The 22282-nt window shown below is 45.7% G+C and overlaps 1 pseudogene; it reads right to left on the reverse strand.

The window, feature by feature from the left end:
- The window catches only part of LOC117384808 (NLR family CARD domain-containing protein 3-like), an 18676-nt pseudogene extending 4893 nt beyond the window's left edge, over window positions 1-13783 (reverse strand).
- Window positions 13784-22282: the final 8499 nt, after the last annotated feature.

A 22282-nucleotide genomic window follows, 5' to 3' on the forward strand; every position in this document is an offset into this window, starting at 1 on the left:
TCCCAGCTTCTCCCGGGATAAGGGCGAAGCTCTCCCGGAGGTGTGTTATGGACAAACTGTGACTAGCACAGAAGTCCAATAACAAAACACCACTCGGGTTCAGATCAGGGAGGCCATTCTTTCCAATCACACCCCTCCAAGTGTCACTGTCGTTACCCACATGGGCACTGAAGTCCCCCAGGAGAACAATGGAGTCCCCGGTTGGTGGGCTGTCTAGTCCCTCCCAGGGACTCCTGGCTGGGTACTCTGCACTGCTGCTTGGCTCGTAGGCAGACACAACAGTGAGAGACCTCTCGCCGACCTGGAGGCACAGGGACGTGACCCTCTCGTTCACCTTGGTGAACTCCAACACGTGGCGGCTGAGCTGTGGGGCAATGGGGCAAGCCCACACCAGCTCGCCGCTGCTCCCTGTGGGCAACACCAGAGAAATGGAGAGTCCAGCCCCTCTCAAGGAGTTGGGTTCCAGAGCCCAAGCTGTGCGTGGAGGTGAGGCCGACTATATCTAGCCGGTAACGCTCAACCTCCCACACAATCTCAGGCTCTTTCCCCCCCAGTGAGGTGGCATTCCATGTCCCCAGGGCCAGTCTCCATGTTCGGAGATCCGGTCGTCGAGGCCCCCGCCTTCGACTGCCGCCCGGATCTCTTTGCACCCGCCTCAAAGTTTTTGATAAAAATAATTAACATATATTGTAACATATTGACCAGACACAACCTGTTACACTTTTGACAAAATGATTTTTTTATTCTGAAGTGCAGCTGCTTCATAGAATTCTTCACAATGCTGCTCCAGCTCCTTTAAGAGGCCTCTTTGAGCTAAGATCAGAGCAGATGACCAGAACATCTCTCTCACCTGTAAGATCTGATCTGACCATTCCCTTTACACGCACTGTGATGGGCCAGTCAGTTTCCTCATACATAGCAGCAAAAAAACTGGACCATGCATCTGTCTGACCTTAAAACCTGCACTAACTACCACACTTTGTCTTATGGGCTAAAACCAGTGTCTTCTGAGCAGGCAGGCGTGTCAACACTAGGCCTCTGTACCTGTCCAAGGACTGCAGATGGAAAGTATCTTAATCTGGCATAGAGCTTCTTTCTATGAGATTAATGTTTTCTGTGCATTGTCCTTGTTTTAAATAAATCAACAAATAATTAAATAATAAAAACAACCACAAGTTGATGAGACATTCGCAACCCGTGATTATGTAGTCTCCTCAGTGTCCACTAGGGTACGCTAAAGGGCATCATTACTTCAACCAAGCCTCAAACAGGCTGACGAGAACAGAAAACTGGATTATTTAACTCTTAACTATTTATTTACAATAATTCTTAACTATTTATTTACAATTTTGACATGATTTGATTGAACAAGCACTGCTTGCCTCGATTGCCCTGACCACACACCACTGTGTAAAACACTTGAAGTCCAGTCTGGTGTGGTCTGTTCCTCAGATGGACAGTAACAGAGTTCTTACTATCCTGCAGGCGCTGGGCCAGCTGCTCCTGGTCCATCCTCCTCAGGAAGTCCAGGGTGATGTTCTCTGCTGCTCTGCTCCTCCTCCTCACTCTCAGAGCATTCTGGGTAATCTGAGGCCAGGAGCCTGTGGAGCCTCTGCAGCTGCTCTTTGACAAAAGTCAGGACGTCCTCCTCCAGACGCTGGAACAGAACAATAAGAGAAGAGTTTTAGTCAAAGAGAGTACCTGAGGAGCACCCCAGAGAACCCCACACATGCTGCACTCGTGTGGTACTCACCCTGAATATGGCGTCCAGCTGCTCCTTTGGGCCTGGCTCCCTGTCAAACAATAAATTCATCATCATTTATTTATTCCAGACTCATGGTCCATAAAAGAACACAATAAGAGACAACAGTAAAACAGGGTTATAAAAGACTGATTCACCTGTAGAAGACCCTGTGATCCTGTCCCACCTGAACTCGTCTGTCTCACACTGAGAGCAGCTCCCTTAAAACACAGGATCACTGTTTGCACTGATGAAGGATGAACAGCAGGTGGCGCTGTTCTGAGAACATGTCCAGAGCTCTGGATTAAGAAGGTCTAATCTTTGGTTTTCAGGAGGAGCTTCTCTAAAGTCTGAGAGAAGCTTTAGGTCTGGCTTTAGACCCGGGGCCAGGTCCAGGTGGCTCCATGTTGTAGGAGCTGGAATCAGAAGAAGAGTCCATTTGAACAGAACATATAGAGATGTGTCCTGTTTAGAAGCTCTGTTCTCCAGATGTGGAGTCACTGTGAAATGTGTCTATGTCCTGCACACAGAGGTCTGATGGGTCTGTGTCTCCATCTGCTGGACACATTAGGACATTAGCCTTAAATTAATGTTCCTTAAAAAAAAAAAACTTACTTCGTACAGCACAGGGTTTTATGACCTGATTGATTGATGATTAAACCAGGACCATATAGAACCAGACAGAACTAAACTGGGACCAGCCAAATACTTAACCTAATCTTAACCAAAAGAAGTCTACTCCAGGCCACAAAAGGAGTCCTTAAAAGAGCAGTTTCTTTGTTTGTAAATTGTCCCTGCGTTTGGATGTAATTTTGCGTATTGATGTTAGAGACAGAAGGATGCCTGTTTAGAAATTAGTGCTACTTCTGTTCAGAAATAGACTATATCATTGCTCCTTTATTTTCTATGTTAATCAGCAGAAATACTCACTGTGTCTAGGTCTTTTACGTAGGGCGCGTTTGAGATGAGTGTTCAGTGTCAATCAGCGTTGATCACGTAACATAAATAGACGCTGAAAAAGGCGCTGTTGTTTTGGTTTCAGTCACGTGACCTCTGCGGGCCACGCCTCTTTGCGACTGAGGTGCAGTATCACTGACCTCCAGCAGAGGGCGCCACGCTGTTGGTCTCTGAATGGCAGAGGCAGGAGAAAAACAAGGTTTGAACAGTTTTATTGAAGAGTAACTTAGAAATATATCAGTGATTGAAGGAAACAAACAAAAACTGTATAATCCAATTCCAAATCTAATTTAGAGTTAATTAAAGCCCATTACTATTGTTGTTTTTATTATAATAGGTCTATTTTTTCACTTTCTAAATTATTTGTACATTTGTTGGACTCAAGATGATGGTAAAGTTCTTATCCATTGGCAGATAATTCCTTGGATAAAATAAAAGTCCAAATGTGTCATCTTTGTGTCCCTCTAAACCTCTTCCCAAACCCTCTTGTTGTCGACAAATATATTTTTAAGAAACAAAAATCTTTTCCTTCAGAGTAAAACTTTTGACTTTTGTATTTTAGCAGCTCTAAACTGTAAGTTACACCTGTGCTATGGTTTTATGACCTGCAACATTTGAATCTAACCTGGTCTGATTGTTCTTTTTATGAGCAACTTTAGGCTTTAAATATAAATCTAAAAATGCAAAATAACTTCCTCTTTTGAATATATATGTCCATTTTGTGTCTAATATTTCATAGTGTATTATACACTCACCTGAAGGATTATTAGGAACACCATACTAATACGATGTTTGACCACCTTTCGCCTTCAGAACTGCCTTAATTCTACGTGGCATTGATTCAACAAGGTGCTGATTCATTCTTTAGAAATGTTGGCCCATATTATATAGGAGCATCTTGCAGTTGATGGAGATTTGTGGGATGCACATCCAGGGCACGAAGCTCCCGTTCCACCACATCCCAAAGATGATCGGGTTTAGATCTGGTGTGGTGGCCCCCACAGCCAATTTGAAATTCGAGCTTTATGACCTGGTGCATTATCCTGCTGGAAGTAGCCATCAGAGGATGGGTACATGGTGGTCATGAAGGGATGGACATGGTCAGAAACAATGTTCAGGTAGCCCGTGGCATTTAAACGATGCCCAATTGGCACAAAGGGACCTAAAGTGTGCCAAGAAAACATCCTCCACACCATTACACCACCACCACCACCACCTGCCTGCACAGTGGTAACAAGGCATGATGGATCCATGTTCTCATTCTGTTTACGCCAAATTCTGACTCTATCATTTGAATGTCTCAACAGAAATCGAGACTCATCAGACCAGGCAACATTTTTCTTGAATCACTCGGCCCATTCTCCTCTGACCTCTAGCATCAACAAGGCATTTTCGCCCACAGGACTGGGCAGACTGGAAGTTTTTCCCTTTTCACACCATTCTTTGTAAACCCTAGAAATGGTTGTGCATGAAAATCCCAGTAACTGAGCAGATTGTGAAATACTCAGACCGGCCCGTCTGGCACCAACAACCATGCCACGCTCAAAATTGCTTAAATCACCTTTCTTTCCCATTCTGACATTTGGTTTGGAGTTCAGGAGATTGTCTTGACCAGGACCACACCCCTAAATGCATTGAAGCAACTGCCATGTGATTGGTTGATTAGATAATTGCATTAAGGAGAACAGGTGTTCCTAATAATCCTTTAGGTGAGTGTATATGAACGTGCTTTTAATCAAAATAATGGATATGGTTCAGTGACGTAAGCACGCAGCCCAGACACAGACACGTGACATCTGAAGCGGGAGGTCACATGTTTCTGATTTAAAAACTTTACTTTGCTGATTTTCACCGTTAAAAACTTAAATTAGGGCAGTGTTTGATCATTAAACTCATACGGATATATCTCTGTTTATTCTGTCAGTTTTCAGAGGGAATTTCTTGCTAATTTCCACTTTTTAATTTGATATTTTAAGAAACAAAACCTGCTCAGACTGCGCCCTGTGGAATATTAGACACATAATGGACATACATATTCTAAAGAAGAAGTCATTTTGCATTTTTAGATTTATATTTAAAGCCTAAAGTTGCTCATAAAAAGAACAATCAGACCAGGTTAGATTCAAATGTTGCAGGCCATAAAACCATAGCACAGGTGTAACTTACAGTCTACAGCTGTTGAAACAAAAGTCAAAGCAGCATTTTCTAGGAATGTTCCACAGTATGGCATTCATTTGTTTTTACTGTTTTAATACGTTGGAAAGCATGCATTCTTCCTTTGAGCAGCTCGCCTCTTCATAGATCTGACCTATAGTTTGTGTTATTGGCGTCACTATGGAGAAATGTCAGTTTAATAATGCAAAACAGAAGAAACACCAAGTCCTGAAGCTCTACTGTGTCTGTGCTTCAGGAGATGTTCTACACTGGACCATCACTGAAGAACTGCAAACATTTGAAATCAATATTTATGTGAGCACCAATGTAAAGTGAGTGCTTTTATTCACTTTCCCTTAATATCATATTAGTCACATTTTGAGATAAAGTTACATTCAAACAGGCTCAACTCTGAAGATGTTTTGTGATGTTGTTTATTGTGAGTGTCATAGCCCTGTGTGTGCAGACATGACCGGAGCACATCTATACAAGTCAAAGCTAAGACTATGTCCTGTTATTTCAACTATGTCCTAACACTGACTCTAGTTTATTTACAACCAACATTTGAGCTTAGTGTTTTCACTTTCTAGAGCTCATTTCTCTGTTATATGGGCTTGTATTTGATAATGAGCTGCTTTATAATTCTGTTTACTGTGAGTGACCTTATCTGTGCATTTGTTCATCTGTGTTTACCATTAGGAGAAACATAGATTAACATGAAAACAAGAAAAAAATTAAGATGGCAGAACTTTTATTTGTGCCATAAAGGGGAAACTTCAGTGTTGTAACAGTAAAGTACAAGAACAGTAGTAGAACTGAATCACACTCCAACTAAGTCCAGGTCAGTGTAAAATGACTTGTGTTTGTTTAGTTTTGTCTTTATTTGAAGGGACAGTGTACATAGACATTAAGATCATAAAAACAGAGATGTTCCACACCAGATTAGAGCTAAACAGTGAGTTTCCATCTGCAGTCCCTGATTTACACAAATCAATGATACACTGCAGTTACATTGAGTGAACAGTAAGAGCAGTTCACACTGTCCACTCTATGAGCCACACACACAGTATCACACATTAACAAAGTGAAGCATGAGCAATTTACAAACTCAGGAGTTTCTCTTATAACAGACACATTAACCACTTGTACAGTTCACTGTTACATCAGTCGATAGATACAAAAACACAATATATCAGTGGTACACACATGTGGCAGTGTGAGGTACTGCACTCTCTTTATCAGCTGCACGTTTGGTTATTCCATTCACACTTTTTAAGATACATCCAAAATGTTGCATAGTTTGTCTTTTTAGTTCAGTCAGGAGATTGTTCCACTCCTTCAGTGCATTAAAAGTCCTTGTTTCGGTGACATGAAGTTTAGTCGGATCCGCCAACTTCACGTCTGGCTGAAGGGTTATTGCAGTGCTCTTGGAATTCCTTGACTCACTACTTTAATTCCTCTCAGTTTTGAAGAATCACAGGTGTGAGGCTAAAAGAGGAGAAAATGTTTTTACATCAGAATTATTTGAAACACATGACTTGCCCCAGTCAATTTTCTCTTAAAGCTGAAACTTTTTATATCATGAAAAAGTCAGAGAAGTCTCTCCTCAGATCCACCACAGACACAGAGTCATCTTCGCTCCAAACCCCAAACCCAGGAAACAGAGCCTCAGTGAAGGAGGAGCTGAAGGTGTGGAGGTGGAACAGTTCTCCATCAGAGCGGACCTCATAGAAGGACAGAGATCCAGCCTCAGAGTCCAGGAACACAGACACTCGACCTGAGGGACAGGAGGTGGGGATGGAGCTAAGGGAGTCCGTTTCCCTTAGGTCCGTTTCCCTTAGGTCCGTTTCTAAAGGTCCGTTTCTCTGTTGTTGTGATAGAGATAGTAATGCTCACATGAGACTTTTAGACTCCAGGACTGATCATTGCCTCCAAACTCACACTCCTCTCTCTCTCCTCTCTGTCTGATTCCTCTGTGACTCACTGCTATTTTAATACCCCACGCTTTCCACCGCACCTCCCAGTAACAGCGCCCCCTCAGGCCAGTGGAGCTCAGGACCTGATAGTAGTCTGTAAATCTGTCCTCATGATCTGGATACTGCTGCTCCTCTCTCACACAGGTCACTGTCACACAGGTCACTGTCCGTTTGTCCTCAGACAGTTTGAGTTTTCTGTGAGCTCTGTTTGGATCCAGAGAAAACTCACAGGAATCTGAGGACACAAACACATGACATCACTTCCTGTTCCTATGAATCTGACAAGCTGTATTTTCTTGACATTTTAAGCTGTAATAATGCATATGAACGGCTATAGAGCAACTAGATGTTACGCAATTCCAGCAAACACCACCTAACTCCACAAAGGCTTTTATTGTCTTTCTTATTCTGTAAAGCACTTTGAATTACTTTGTGGACCACGTTAAACACAGTTTGAATAATTGGTTGCTGAGAAATGTCAACTGTAGAAAAACAGTTAAATCAATGATTTCTAGATGTTTATGACATTGACACAAATTGTTTATGATTTCTGTTCTGTAAACCATCTGCACATTAGTTAGAGCAGAGTTTTCAACCCTTTTTCAGTCGTGACCCACATAATAACAATTTATTTTCAGGATATAGGGCTCCTTATGTCTAATGTTTGATTTTATTTTCAGGACATACGGCTGGTACATTAAGCTCATGTTAATCTGATTAGTTGCCAAACATCCTTGTCAAAGCCTGATCTTGTCTGAACTCAGTCAGCAGGACTGGGTCTGGTTAGTACTTGGATGGGAGACCGCTGGGAATACCAGGTACCACAGGGGGGCGCAAGTGGTAAAAACTGGTGTTGTCCCTTTAGGCAAGACACTTGACCCACATTGCCCAGTATGAATGTGGTGTATGAGTGTTGGTGGTGGCTGGAGGGGCGATGGTGCAGATTGGCAGCCTCAGTCTACACCAGGACAACTTGAGCTACAACAGTATTTTACCACCGAGTGTGGAGTCAATGAACAATGTACCAAATTATAAAGCGAAGTTAATCGTCTGGAAAAGCACTATTTAAGCCTAATGCATTATTCATTATTATTAGTTTTAAGATAAATCTTCAATTTCATATAATGGCAACTCCAAAAGTGAACTTTCCGCCAATTCTTCCCTGCCAATATAGTGTCCATGGCAAATTTAGTGGAGCTGGTGCAGGAACTCTGTATATCCATGTTGTTGAAATCACTCACAGATGTTTCCTCTACAACTGTGAAGACTTGAAGTCTGATAAAGTTACATAATGTTACTTTCCTCATGAACTGAATGAAATACAGAGACTCACACTTCCTCAGACCTGGGACCATCCACTGTTCTCCAGCAGGATCCAACCTGAAACACACAAGGCCAGTTTAGACCAGACCAGAGACCAAGACCTGGACCAAGCATGGACCAGAGACCCACTGAACCAGGACCCACACCTGAGAGACTGCAGGGGGCAGAGGGGGTGGTCCCGTAGAGCGGTCAGGAGTTCTCTTGAGGGTCCTGGATGGTTGTAGCTCAGGTCTAACTCTCTGAGATGGGAGGGGGCGGAGCTCAGAGCTGAGGCCAGAGCAGCCCCGCCCCTCTCTGAGACCAGACATCCAGACAGCCTAAAGACACACAGCACTACACTCATGTGGACACAAGGGGCAGAATGCATCATGGGAGTGTCTCACCTGAGCATCTGTAGTCCACAGAGGGCGCTCTTCAGTCCCGAACACAGCTGCTCCACTCCTGAGTCCCGGAGGTCGTTGTGACTGAGATCCAGGTGTGTGAGACTGGAGGAGCTGAGGACTGAGGCCAGAGGACCACAGCTCTGAGGGGACAGGCCACAGCCACAAAGACTGAGGAGAGAGAGGGACATTAGAAACTAATGCATTATGCATTACAGACGTGTTTTCAGCAACAAACATCCAGCATCAACTCAGGGTTAGTCTCTATGAGAGCAGTGGAGGAGTGGAGCAGCCTGCTTCTGTCCCCTGATCCAAGGGCATCCAATTGGGGGGTAAAGGACACTGTTTACCTATGGCTTCACAAAGTCTCTAATGGGCATTTTTCATTAGATAACATGTAGTGTGGGCTCACCAAGAAAATTTGTACTCAAAGCCTTGAATTTGGTGCTACACTCCTGCCCTCATCTCACACACTGCTTCGTTTAGGCAAGACAAGTTTATTCGTTTAGCGCAATTCATACACAAATTCAAAGTGCTTCACAGAATAAGAAAGACATTAAATTACAACACACCAAATCAAAACATAAATGCTAGGTGCAGCCAGGGGCCGGAGTGGGTCTGGTTTGGGAACCACAGGATTTCATCTCTGCTGTTTGCAGATGATGTTGTCCTGATGGCTTCTTCAAGCCAGGACCTGCAGCAGGCACTGGGGCGGTTTGCAGCCGAGTGTGAAGCGGCTGGGATGAGAATCAGCTCCTCCAAATCCGAGCCCATGGTTCTCGACCGGAAAAAGGTGGCTTGCCCTCTCCGGGTGGGTGGAGAGTCCTTGCCTCAAGTGGAGGAGTTCAAGTATCTCGGGGTCTTGTTCACGAGTGAAGGAAGGATGGAGCGTGAGATTGACAGGCGGATCGGTGCAGCGTCTGCAGTGATGCAGTCGCTGTATCGGTCCGTTGTGGTGAAGAAGGAGTTGAGCCGGAAGGCAAAGCTCTTGATTTACCAGTCCATCTACGTTCCTACCCTCACTTATAGTCATGAGCTTTGGATAATGACCAAAAGGACAAGATGGGTTCCTCCGCAGGGTTCCTCTTCTGGATGTATTGCAGCTGTCTTAACGCTCGTTTGGAGAGGCCATTGAGCCAAATGCAATGCAAAGCCAAATGCATTGAGACAAATGCATGGATAAGCCTCTCCAAGTCTGGTTTTCACAGTATACCTTTCATTTCTGCAATGTTTTTAAATGGTAAAAAGCTGCAGATGTTACTGATTTGATGTGGCTGTTGAAGTTGAAGTCTGAGTCCATTACTACTCATATATTTCTAGCCTGATTTGAAGGTTTTAGAGAGAGAGAGACTGGAGGTGACTGCTGACGCTTTCCCTATGTTTCTGTGGGCTAAAGACTCTAACTTCAGTGTGAGTTTAGCTGGAGAAAGTTGTTTTGCATCCACACACTGATCTGTTGGATGCAGTGGCAGAGTCAATCCACTGGTCCATATTCACCTGCTGCCAGTGCAAAATAGATCTGAATGTCATCTGCATAGTTGTGGTAGGGGCCTGAGGCATAATCTCTCCATCTATAATTGCATCCTCAGACCCAAGGAAAACAAGGGAAACAATGAGAAGCACCGGTGGGAGGGACTAGGGCTATTAAAGGCTGAATAGGGCCATTAAGGCTGAAACTAGAGACAATAGCTGTTTGAGTGTAGTTAGCTCTACCCCTCAGATAGATATAAGGCAGTGTCCACCAGCATTCTGACCAGAACTGAAGGAGCGGCTTGGATGAGCAGCGAAAAGTCTTCACTCCCACAATGCTTTGTCCTGTTGTCAGATTTAAACTTCGGCTTTTGCTAGGCTGGTAAAAGACTGCAACATTCTATTCTTTGCAGCAAGTAGAACATTCATTTGCACTGTCCCATCTGTCAGTGGTTGGAGCAAAATTGTTTTTGAGCTGATTCTTTTGGAATATTATTCATGTCTGTGTGGTGTCCACTTATGGATGATATTGGACCACATCTCTCCTTTAACCTGTTAAAAGGACTCTTGTAGGTCACAGCCTTGAGTTTTATTCGCATTCATGTTTTTGTCTTTTCACTTTGAATATCCATTCCATCACTTCCTATGTGGTATTTTTTACTTAAAAAATATATATATTATTACTGATGACCAAGTTGATGTCTGTTCTGTTGTGTTTATTCTTTGACACTTGCTTGTTTTGTCTATTTTAAAGTTTGTTCTTACCAAAATCAAATGTAAGATTAATACTGTCTGAGGAGAGAGAGGGACATTAGAGACTAGAACCATGACAAAAGAGTTTAAATACAGTCTGGACTCACAGGGCTTTGGTGGAGGCTTTGACCACTGGCAGTAAACCCAGGAGAGCTGTCTCTGAGGCCTGGTATTTCCTCAGGTCAAACTCCTCCAGGTCTGAGTCTGAGGACAATAAGACGAAGGACAGAGCTGACCACTGAGCAGGAGAACTTAAGCTGGAGATCCGTCCTTCTCTCATGTATTTCTGTATCTGCTTCACCAGACTGTGGTTGTTCACCTCGTTCAGACAGTGGAGCAGGTTCAGGCTTTTCTCTGCAGACAGACCAGGGTGGTTCAGCTTCTGTTTGATGTATTTTACTGTCTCCTGATTGCTCTGGTCACTTCCTGTCTGAGTCAGCAGACCCTGCAGCAGCCTCTGATTGGTCGGCAGAGACAGCCCCAGGAGGAAGTGCAGGAACAGGTCCAGGTGTTCATTTGGACTCCAAAAGGTCTGGTCCACAGCAGAGCAGTGTAGAAAACTCAGTTCAGTCTTGTTTATGAATAATGGAGGAAGAGAAAAGGAAATGTGTTGTTCCTCTAACAGGTTGACTCCAGACTCTGTGAAGGTCTGATGGACGTGAAGAGCAGCCAGAAACTCCTGCACACTCAGATGGATGAAGCAGTAGACCTTGTCCTGGTACAGGCCTGGCTCCTCTCTAAAGACCTGTGTGAACACTCCGGAGTACACTGAGGCCGCTGCAGCGTCCAGCCCACACTCGCTCAGGTCAGACTCGTAGAAGATCAAGTTTCCTTTCTGCAGCTGCTCAAAGGCCAGTTTTCCCAGAGACCGCACCATCTCCCTAGTCTCTGGAGTCTAATGAAAGTCCAGCCCTGATCCCTGGTGATACTTGATATTCTGGACTTTGGCCTGAACCACCAGGAAGTGGATGTACATCTGTGTGAGAGTCCGGGGCAGCTCTGGTTTCTCTGTTTGTTCCAGAATCTTCTGTATAACTGTGGAGAGGATCCAGCAGAAGATCGGGATGTGGCTCGTGATGTGGAGGCTGCGGATGCTCTTGATATGGGAGATGACGGCTGTGGCCTGGTCTCTAAACCTCTTCTTGAAGTACTGCTCCTTTTGCTGATCAGTGAACCCTTGCGCCTCTGTCACCATGGAGATGCATTCAGCAGGGATGTGACTGGCTGCAGCGGGGCGTGTGGTTATCCAGAGGTGAGCGGACGGAAGCAGGCTCCCCCTGATGAGGTTCACCAGCAGCACATGCACTGAGGTGGACTCTGTGGGGTCGGTCAGGACCTGAGTTCGGCTGAAGTCCAGAGGAAGTCTGCACTCGTCCAGACCGTCAAAGATGAAGAGCACCTGGAGCTGTTGGAAGCTGCAGAGACTTTTGGATGGACTGAAGAAGTGGTGCATCAGTCCCACCAGGCTGAACTGTGTGTCTCTGAGCACATTGAGCTCTCTGAAAGTGAACAGGAACAGCAGCTGGAGGTCCTGGTTGGCTCTGCCTTCAGCCCAGTCCAGACAGAACTTCTGAGTCAGCACTGTTTTCCCCACACCGGCCACGCCCTTCGTCAACACCACTCTGATTGGCTCTGGTGAATGTGGGCGGGCTTTAAAGAGGTCTTCACATGTGATGGTGGTCTCTGGAGCAGCTGGTCCCCTGGACGCAGTCTCCATATGTCTGACCTCATGTTCCTGATTGACCTCTGAGGCTCCGCCCTCTGTGATGTAGAGCTCTGTGTAGATCTGGGTCAGGGGGGTGGAGTCTCCTGCTTTAGCCACGCCCTCAAACACTCGGCTGAACCTCTGCTGCAGATGCCTCTTCAGTTTATTTCTACAAACTCCAACACTGTTTCCTGAATAAAAACACAAACAACAATCAACTCAAGCTCCTTCTGGTTTGCGAGACAACGTCTTCACAGGAATGACATTAAGTAAATTTGCTATTTTTAATAGTAAATTTAGAGTAAAGAAATTATAGGATTATTAACTGTGATGTCACTTCTGGGTCCAAGGTGCATCAGCTGATTGAAAACAATGGACATGTTCACAATTTGCTCTCAGTTTTTACAGTGACACATCATGTTAAAAGGGATTGCAATTGTTAATCACTAACAAGTTTGTAACTGAAAGTGTACATAATCCTGTGATGGTAGATTATTACTACATTATTTACATTTGCATTTGATATAATTTGGCGTTAAAAAAATACCCAGTTTTATTTTTGAAAGGCAATCGTCTCTTATTTGATGAAAATCCAAGATACAAGTTCGATCCAGAAGTGACAGCTGTTCCTCAGATGAATAAATCTTCCACCTAATGTACCCGGGTCATAGTACTTTCTGTGAGCCTAAAACACCTGTAGACTTTTGTCACTGTGAAGTCAAGTCTGGTGTGGTCTGTTCCTCAAATGGACAGTAACAGAGTTCTTACTGTCCTGCAGGTGCTGGGCCAGCTGCTCCTGGTCCATCCTCCTCAGGAAGTCCAGGGTGATGTTCAGAACCGCCTCTCTGCTGCTCTGCTCCTCCTCCTCACTCTCAGAGCATTCTGGGTAATCTGAGGCCAGGAGCCTGTGGAGCCTCTGCAGCTGCTCTTTGACAAAAGTCAGGACGTCCTCCTCCAGACGCTAGAACAGAACAATAAGAGAAGAGTTTTAGTCAAAGAGAGTACCTGAGGAGCACCTCAGAGAACCCCACACATGCTGCACTCGTGTGGTACTCACCCTGAATATGGCGTCCAGCTGCTCCTTTGGGCCTGGCTCCCTGTCAAACAATAAATTCATCATCATTTATTTATTCCAGACTCATGGTCCATAAAAGAACACAATAAGAGACAACAGTAAAACAGGGTTATAAAAGACAGTCAGTGTTTCCATAAAGAGCAGTGGTTCTGCACAGAACTAAACCTGGGACTCACCAGCATCACCACCACAGAGTTCAGACACTCATTTAGACCACACATGAATTTATACATCAGGTTTGTCATGAGAGACTGAACTGAAAGGTTTTAAGAAGACTCCCGCACAGTATCTCACTCTTGGTTTAACGTTTTAGTCCCATGAGATGTTATTGTGTTTGGTTGATGACTCTTATGGGGGCAGTCTCTTAACTTATATAAGAGGAGAAGAAGGAGTTGACCCCAAAACTGAGGAAAGTCAGAGGGACCAAAACTTTGTATTAATAAAAGTGACCCAAGAGTGAGACAGTGTGTGGGAGTCTTCTTAAACCCTTTCAGTCAGGTGCCTCTCCTGCGTCGCACCTGTCGCTCGGTCAGGTGTGCAGAGTCTACACAGAAACGTTGTCATGAGAGCCTGAAAAGTGTTGACACGAGCCTGACAGAACAGGAGACTGGTACTTCAGTGCCATCATGTACTCTCTGGTCTGCTGGGGCTGCAGAATGTGTGTGAGGGACGCTACTAGACTCAATAAGATCATCAAGAAGGTCGGCCGTGTGTCGGACAGGAGGGTGTTGGCCAAAATCAGGACTATTCTGGACTGTCCCTCCCACCCACTCCACAATGTGCTGGTCAGCTACAAGAGCTTGTTCAGCCATAGACTGTTACTGTCATACTGCCCCATTAAGAGACAACCCTAACCCCATGAACCCAAACCCCAAATCCCTTACTGCTGCTCCACTGACACAAAACATCATTCCATGCTGAACTCTGAACTCTGAACTCTCACTGTACAATCCTGCAATATTCTGTTCACACCTCACTGTGGTAAAACTGTTTATAGAGATGTAAGTATGTTATGATGGTACTATATTTTTATAATTTATGTTAAAAAGTAAGTTTATTTTATTTTCACTGTTTTAGTTGATAAAGACTTATTGTACTTATTTTCTTTAACATACTGATATTTACCATTTAAAAAACTCGGTAACAAAAATAATTTCCTCTTGGGGATGAATAAAAGTAATTCTGATTCTGTTCTGATTCTGAAATGCAGTTAAATATTTGATTTTAAAAAAAAAATGAAATCCATAATATACTGTAGTGCAGTAGTTTCACGTTGATGATGTTTCAGGACAGTCCTGGTTCAGAACAGCTGATTCTGAGACCTTTGGACAATCTGTAGAAGACCCTGTGATCCTGTCCCACCTGAACTAATCTGTCTCACACTGAGAGTAACAGCAGGTGGCGCTGTCCTGAGAACATGTCCAGAGCTCTGGATTAAGAAGGTCTTACCTCTGGTCTTCAAGAGGAGCTTCTCTAAAGTGTGGAGGAAAGTCTTTGGACTAATCACTTTTCAGAGACACAGAGCTGGGAGCAGGTTTAGGTCTGGGTTTAGACCCGGGGCCAGGTCCAGGTGGCTCCATGTTGTAGGAGCTGGAATCAGAAGAAGAGTCAATTTGAACAGAACATACAGAGATGTGTCCTGTTTAGAAGCTCTGTTCTCCAGATGTGGAGTTACTGTGAAATGTGTCTATGTACTGCACCCAGAGGTCTGATGGGTCTGTGTTTCCCTCTGCTGGACATTAGACTTAACTACTTTTTAAAATATTCTACCTCCTGCACTTAAGGATTATACCATGATTAAACGAGGACCATATACTTCCAAACAGAAACTAAACTAGGACTAAATATTGAACTGGTCTCAAATAAAACCAACCAAGTCTACACCAGGTCACAAAAGGATGGTCACAAGATTAAAACTGACATTTGAGATTTTGTCAAACATTTTACCAAATAGTTTGTAGTTTGACCATTTTGAAGATGATTTTATTTCCTGGTCGGTCATGTGACATTTATGGTTCATTCTAAGCAATCACCTGTAAACAAGGACCAAAGCTTCACAAATTTACATAAGTTATTGTCTTACAAATAGAAATATATGTCTACATCTTTATTTTCTGAATGTTTAAACTGTGCTGTGCTTGTAAATGTCCTGCGTTTTGGATGAATTCTGTGTATTGTGGTTAAAGACAGAAGGCTCCTGTTTAGAAATCAGTGCTATTTCTGTGGAGTTGAACCAAGGACACAGGACAAGTCATTGTTCTATGATCTTATAAATAAATCACAAGAAAAACTCACTGCGTCAGCGTCGTCTCTGAGCAGGTTCTTTACTTTCACGTTTACTGTCACCTGAGGCAGAACCACACCTGTGACTGAGGTGCAGTATCACTGAGCTCCAGCAGAGGGCGCCACGCTGTTGGTCTCTGAATGGCAGAGGCAGGCGAAAAACAAGGTTTGAACAGTTTTATTGAAGAGTAACTTAGAAATATATCAGTGATTGAACGAAACAAACAAAAACTGTATAATCCAATTCCAAAGCTAATTTAGAGTTAATTAAAGCCTATTACTATTGTTGTTTTTATTATAATAGGTCTATTTTTTCACTTTCTAAATGATTTGTACATTTGTTGGACTCAAGATGATGGTAAAGCTCTTATCCATTGGCAGATAATTCCTTGGATAAAATAAAAGTCCAAATGTGTCATCTTTGTGTCCCTCTAAACCTCTTCCCAAACCCTCTTGTTGTCGACAAATATATTTTTAAGAAACAAAAATATTTTCCTTCAGAGTAAAACGTTTGACTTTTGTATTTTAGCAGCTCTAAACTGTAAGCTACACCTGTGCTATGGTTTTATGACCTGCAACATTTGAACGTTTCTTTGAGGTTGAATCTAACCTCGTTTGATTGTTCTTTTTGTGAGTAACTTTAGGCTTTAAATATAAATCTAAAAATGCAAAATAACTTCCTCTTTAGAATATATATGTCCATTATGTGTCTAATATTTCATATTGTATTATATCTGAACGTGCTGTTACTCAAAATAATGGATATGGTTCAGTGACGTAAGCACGCAGCCCAGACGCAGACACGTGACATCTGAAGTGGGAGGTCAAATGTTCCTGATTTAAAAACTTTACTTTGCTGTTTTTTGCTATTAAAAACTGAAATTAGGGCAGTGTTTGATCATTAAACTCATACGGATATATCTCTGTTTATTCTGTCAGTTTTCAGAGGGAATTTCATGCTAATTTCCACTGTTTAAGTTGATATTTTAAGAAACAAAACCTGCTCAGACTGCGCCCTGTGGAATATTAGACACATAATGGACATATATATTCTAAAGAAGAAGTCATTTTGCATTTTTAGATTTATATTTAAAGCCTAAAGTTGCTCATAAAAAGAACAATGAGACCAGGTTAGATTCAAATGTTGCAGGCCATAAAACGAAAGTTACGTATGTAACTACGGTTCTATGAATCCCTTCTGACCGCCAGAGGTGGTGCTTCAAGCACTGGGTGATCACTCTTGCGCATGCGCAGGTCGAGATTTAATAACAACAAATTCACCTATGACCTTCCGGTGACTCACGTGAGGCTATATAGTCACGTGACTCCAGAAGCACAGTCCCTTAATCTTCTCGCGAGGGCACGAGGATTCCGAGGGACAGAGACCTCTGGCGGTCATCCGGGATTCATAGAACTGTAGTTACATATGTAACTTTCATTCTATTTCATCCCTTCTGACCGCCAGAGGCGGTGCTTCAAGCACTAGATGACTTGTAACAACATGGTCACGAGGAATCCATAGACCATGACAAGTAACCTACCTCCTCATAGTGAAGCATGATGCTTGCGTAACACTCCATCCAGGGGATGGGGGACCGCAACATTCACCTGGTAAAATCTGGCACACGTGCAGGGTGAGGTCCAAGAGGCCGCAGCACAGATCACATCTAGGGGAATCCCATGCATAGCAGCCCAGGAGGTAGAAAGGCCCCTGGTTGAATGGCATCTCATGCCCTCAGGCATCAGCCGCCCCTGCGAGGTATAAGCATGTTTAATGGTCTCTACAACCCACTGAGAGAGACGCTGTGTAGAGAGAGCCCTACCCTTACATGGGCCAGCATAACACACAACAGTCTGTCCGACTGTCTTATACCTGCCGCAACCTGTATATAAGCCTCCAATGAGCAAACAGGGCATAAAGGTTCTGTGGTGAATTCCGTGCCAAACCTCGCCAACTGGAGCGGTTGGGCATCATCAGCAGAAGATAACACCTTAGGGAGGAAAGAGACATTAGGCCAGAGAGTTACACCTGAGCCATCAGCATGCCATCTACAGCAGGACTCATTGACAGACAAGGCCTGCAGTTCACCCACATGCTTACCCGAAGCCATGGCGAGGAGAAGTGCCGTTTTAAACGACAGCCACTTAATGTCTGCCTGGGCAATAGGCTCGAATGTATGAGCTTGCAGAGTCTCCAGGACCAGTGAAAGATCCCATGAAGGAGCCACTGGTCGTGTAGGTGGGTGAAGCCGTCTAGCACCTTTCAAGAAACGGGAAACGTTCTTGTCACTGCCCACAGTGCCACCATTCACACCACTGTGCCAGCAAGATATTGCAGCCACATATAATGTCGAAGGCGACAGACCACGATCCAAAAGTTCCTGCAGAAACGCCAAGATAGCAGAGACTGAACAGCGCACCGCATCTTGTCCATGTCCCTTGCACCATTCCTCAAACAGCTTCCACCTGTTTGTGTACAGCCGCCGTGTCGATGGTGCCCAGTCATTACAGATCGTATGTCCTATTCCTCCAGCATACTCTGAGAATGCAACACCGGGCCTTGCAGAGGCCACACCCAGAGCTGAAGGCGGTTGGGATGGGGATGCAGTATTTGTCCCCCCAGCTGGGACAAGAGGTCCGTCCTGGTGGGGAGGCGCATTGGAGAGCTGCAACAGAGTCTGTGCAGAAGTGAGAACCAGATCCTCGCTGGCCAGAAGGGGGCAACCAGCAGAAGCTTGTGTCCCTCCTGCAGAACCCTCAGGAGTGTTTGAAAAATCAGGGGAAAGGGAGGAAAGGCGTAGAGGAGAACGTGAGGCCAGTCCTGAGCCAATGCGTCCTGACCCAGCGGGCTGGTGTTGTCCCTCAGAGAGAACCAGAGAGGGCAATGGGTCGCTTCCTGTGAAGCGAACAAATCCACTTCGGCCCTGCCGAAGACCCTCCAGATGGTGCGGACCACCTCTGGGTGAAGCTTCCCTTCTCCCGGCAAGAGAGTCTAGCGAGAGAGGAAATCTGCCACCTGATTCAGCATCCCCGGGAGATAGGCTGCCCGCAGGCTGGCAAAATGGACGGACACCCACATGAGAAGCTGCTGTGTTCGCTGTGTGAGATTCACTGATCTGGTCCCTCCCATGTGATTTATATGGTAAACCACCGACCTGTTGTCTGAACGTACAAGCACATGCCTGCCTTGCAAGTTCAGCAGAAAGTGGTGCAGTGCCAAGTCCACAGCCATTAACTCCAGCACATTTATGTGTTCTTTGATCAGACTCGAGGTCCATGTCCCTTGTATCACACGACCTTGCCATGTTGCACCCCAACCCGTGGAGGATGCATCCGTATACACAACCTCTCTCCGTGACGGTAGAGGCCTCAGCGGGACGCCCTGTAGGATTCAATGTCTGTCTCTCCACTGAGACAGGGAGTGCAGACACTGGGGAGACACACGCAGCCTCTTGCGTCTGTGTGCGACCCGAGTTGGATCCAGATGCAGGCTGTTCAGCCACCTCTGCATCGGCCGTAATGAAAGTAGTCCCAGCGGAACTACACTGGAGGCTGCTACCAACATGCCCAGAAGCTGGAGATATTGCAGGAATAGCGGGGCCTCTCCCTCTTGGAATGCACCCAGCATCCATGATGTTGTCGACCCTTGTGGGAGAAGGGCACGCAACCATGGTGACAGTGCTTAAAGCCATCCCCAAAAAGACAGTGTCCTGGGTCGGGACCAGACTGCTCTTGTCCATATTCACACACAGACCCAAGCGGCTCACATGCTCGAGTACAAGCCCTGTGTCGCGAATGGCCTGGTCGCGGCTGGGTGCACAAATTAGCCAGTCGTCGAGGTAAGGTAGAATCTTCAAACCCCGCGCCTGTAGTGGAGACAAGGCTGCTGCCACCACTCGAGTGAACACCCTAGGTGACAGGGACAGCCCAAACGGGAAGACCCTGAACTGAAAATGTCTCCCCTGAAAAGCAAAGTGAAGGAACCTCCAATGATTGCGTGCGATCGGTACATGAAAATAAGCATCCTTCAGATCGATTGTCGTGAACCATTCGCCTGGGGAAAGTGCCTGAAGCACCTCTGAGGTGCGTAGCATGTGAAAAGGCATGACTTTTTAAAACACATTGAGACCTCGCAGGTCTAAAACTGGACAGAGGTTGCCAGTTTTCTTCGGGACAAGAAAGTATCTTGAATAAAAAAAAACCCGGATCCTGCCGAGGGTCTACGTGTACCATTGCACCCTTTTCCAGCAAGGTTGCTATTTCCAGATTGAGTGCCACGGATTTTGCCGAGTCTGACATGGCCATCATTCGGACTTGGCCGAAAACAGGAGACCGGTGTCGGAACTGTAGGCAGAGGCCTGGTGACCAGACTGTGATGACCATGGCATATGTGAAGCCCTGGGCCGATCACTCTGTGAGCGCCCAGACCTTGTAACAGGCCGCCGGGGAGCCAAAAATGGGCTTGATGGTACAGCATGTGTCTGCTGGTGTGTAGTAGATGACCCAGGAGCAATAGGAGGAGGGGCTCGTCGGTGAAGGCCCGCCAGCTGATGTCTAGTCTGAGAGGCCTGGGCTGTCCATTGCAAAGCCTCCAGCGCTGCCTCTCCAAAAATTTCACCCGGAACCACAGGTAATCCTCTCAAGGTTCTCCTACACGTCTCGGTTAACGGAGATTGTGCCAACCAAACCTGCCAACGCAGCTCCCTTGACATAAAAGCAAATGCTTGTAGGGACATATTGACCAAGCCTTGCATAGCCGCATCGACATTAGAAGCCTCTAGTGGAGTCGCTACACCTAGCAGTAAATGGGACAGGGAATTGCCAATACGACCAATGCGCGCCCCAGAGTCGTAAGCTTTACACAGCAATTCGTCAGTAACCCAGCACTGAGGTTGCGGGCACCTGGCATTGGGTCTCCGAGCCTCGCCTGGAGCCACAATAAGGGAGGCCAGCTGGTTCAATCGCTGGCATATGTCCCAATCCAAACTTGGGTGCCTCCTGCATGGCAGCAAGGACCCTTCCATCAGACGTTTGGCTTTTGTATCTGACCAGCCGGCATGAAGTTCCTTAATATACTCCGTAGAGGGAGGAACCAAAAAGGAAGACGCAGAGCTCTGTCGTCTAAAAAACACACTAGAAGCCATAGGCTGCGCCGTCGGTGCCTCCAATTGCAACCGTGCAAAAGCCACGCGTAAAGAGGAGGCAGCTGAGTCATCTCACCTCCCTGAGAGCAGGTGGAGTTGTGTGAGCTCAACTCTGATATGTCAGAACACGCATCCAAACCGTCCCCAGTATGCGGGTCAGTGTCGTGGAAGTGCGTATCTGATGCCGCCACAGACAAGGCATCGTCTTCAGAAACAGAAACCACATCCCGCTGGGCAGCTCGCTGGTCGCTATCCCGGGTCTGCATGGACTCAATGAGAGCTTTCATCCTCGTGAGCTCTGAAGTAAGGCTATCCACCTTCGAGGATAATCCCACAGGGCGATCCCCTTTGCTGCGCTTATGCGGAGTAGGGGAAGCGTCGACAGCAGAGCGCTTTCCCCTCACCTCCCCGCTTGCCGGCAACTGGGTGTCCTGTATATCAGAGAGCCCAGCTCCTCCAAACGCGGCCAGGCGGTCAGCACGCAGGGATCTCGGCATAATGCTGGTATTCATGCAAGCATTCTCCGTCAAGCCCTTCTTAAGGTGGTCCACACCCAAACATAAGGGGCATAAATCATGTCCATCCTCAGCTGGGTCATGCAGGCTCTACAGCACATGGACTCCATCACTACAGACGCTAGATCAGGTCGAGCTGAAAACGCCACTCTTGATCCGCCAACTGGAATTAAAAAATACCACGTCGAGCCGAAAACGCCACTGGTGGTAGACTCAAAAACTCAAAGCGAACAGTAACACTGCTGATAAGAATGAGCTTAAGAACCGAGCACGGTTCCAAAATAACAGAGATATTGTAGCCAAATGCGGCAATAGTCAACACAAAAAGTCGAGCTGAACTGAACACGGCAGCAATACAAACCAGCTCCACCGAGCCGGTGTCGCTCCCAACAAAAAAATGCAGAAACTACTTACCATACGGTCCTTGTGAAACGTGCACCTCACCGGCGTCAGGGAAACACCCGCCCCAGATGAGGCACTCTGCCACGCGCAGCTTACGCAGCCCCTGAGGGGCGAGTCGCACTCGCTACCCTGACTGTGATACACTGTACTCAAATCACAAGTCACGGGACTCTGAGCAGTAAGCTGTCACCAAAGGGAGAAACAATTGTGGTACCAAGCAGTATTCGCGAGTAGCCACAACACACTCGACCTAAGCGCGAGAAGAAAAAAGGGACTGTGCTTCCGGAGTCACGTGACTATATAGCCTCACGTGAGTCACCGGAAGGTCATAGGTGAATTTGTTGTTATTAAATCTCGACCTGCGCGTGCGCAAGAGTGATCATCCAGTGCTTGAAGCACCGCCT

This window comes from Periophthalmus magnuspinnatus, chromosome 17, assembly GCF_009829125.3.
Source record: "Periophthalmus magnuspinnatus isolate fPerMag1 chromosome 17, fPerMag1.2.pri, whole genome shotgun sequence".
NCBI classification, from domain to species: Eukaryota; Metazoa; Chordata; class Actinopteri; order Gobiiformes; family Gobiidae; genus Periophthalmus; species Periophthalmus magnuspinnatus.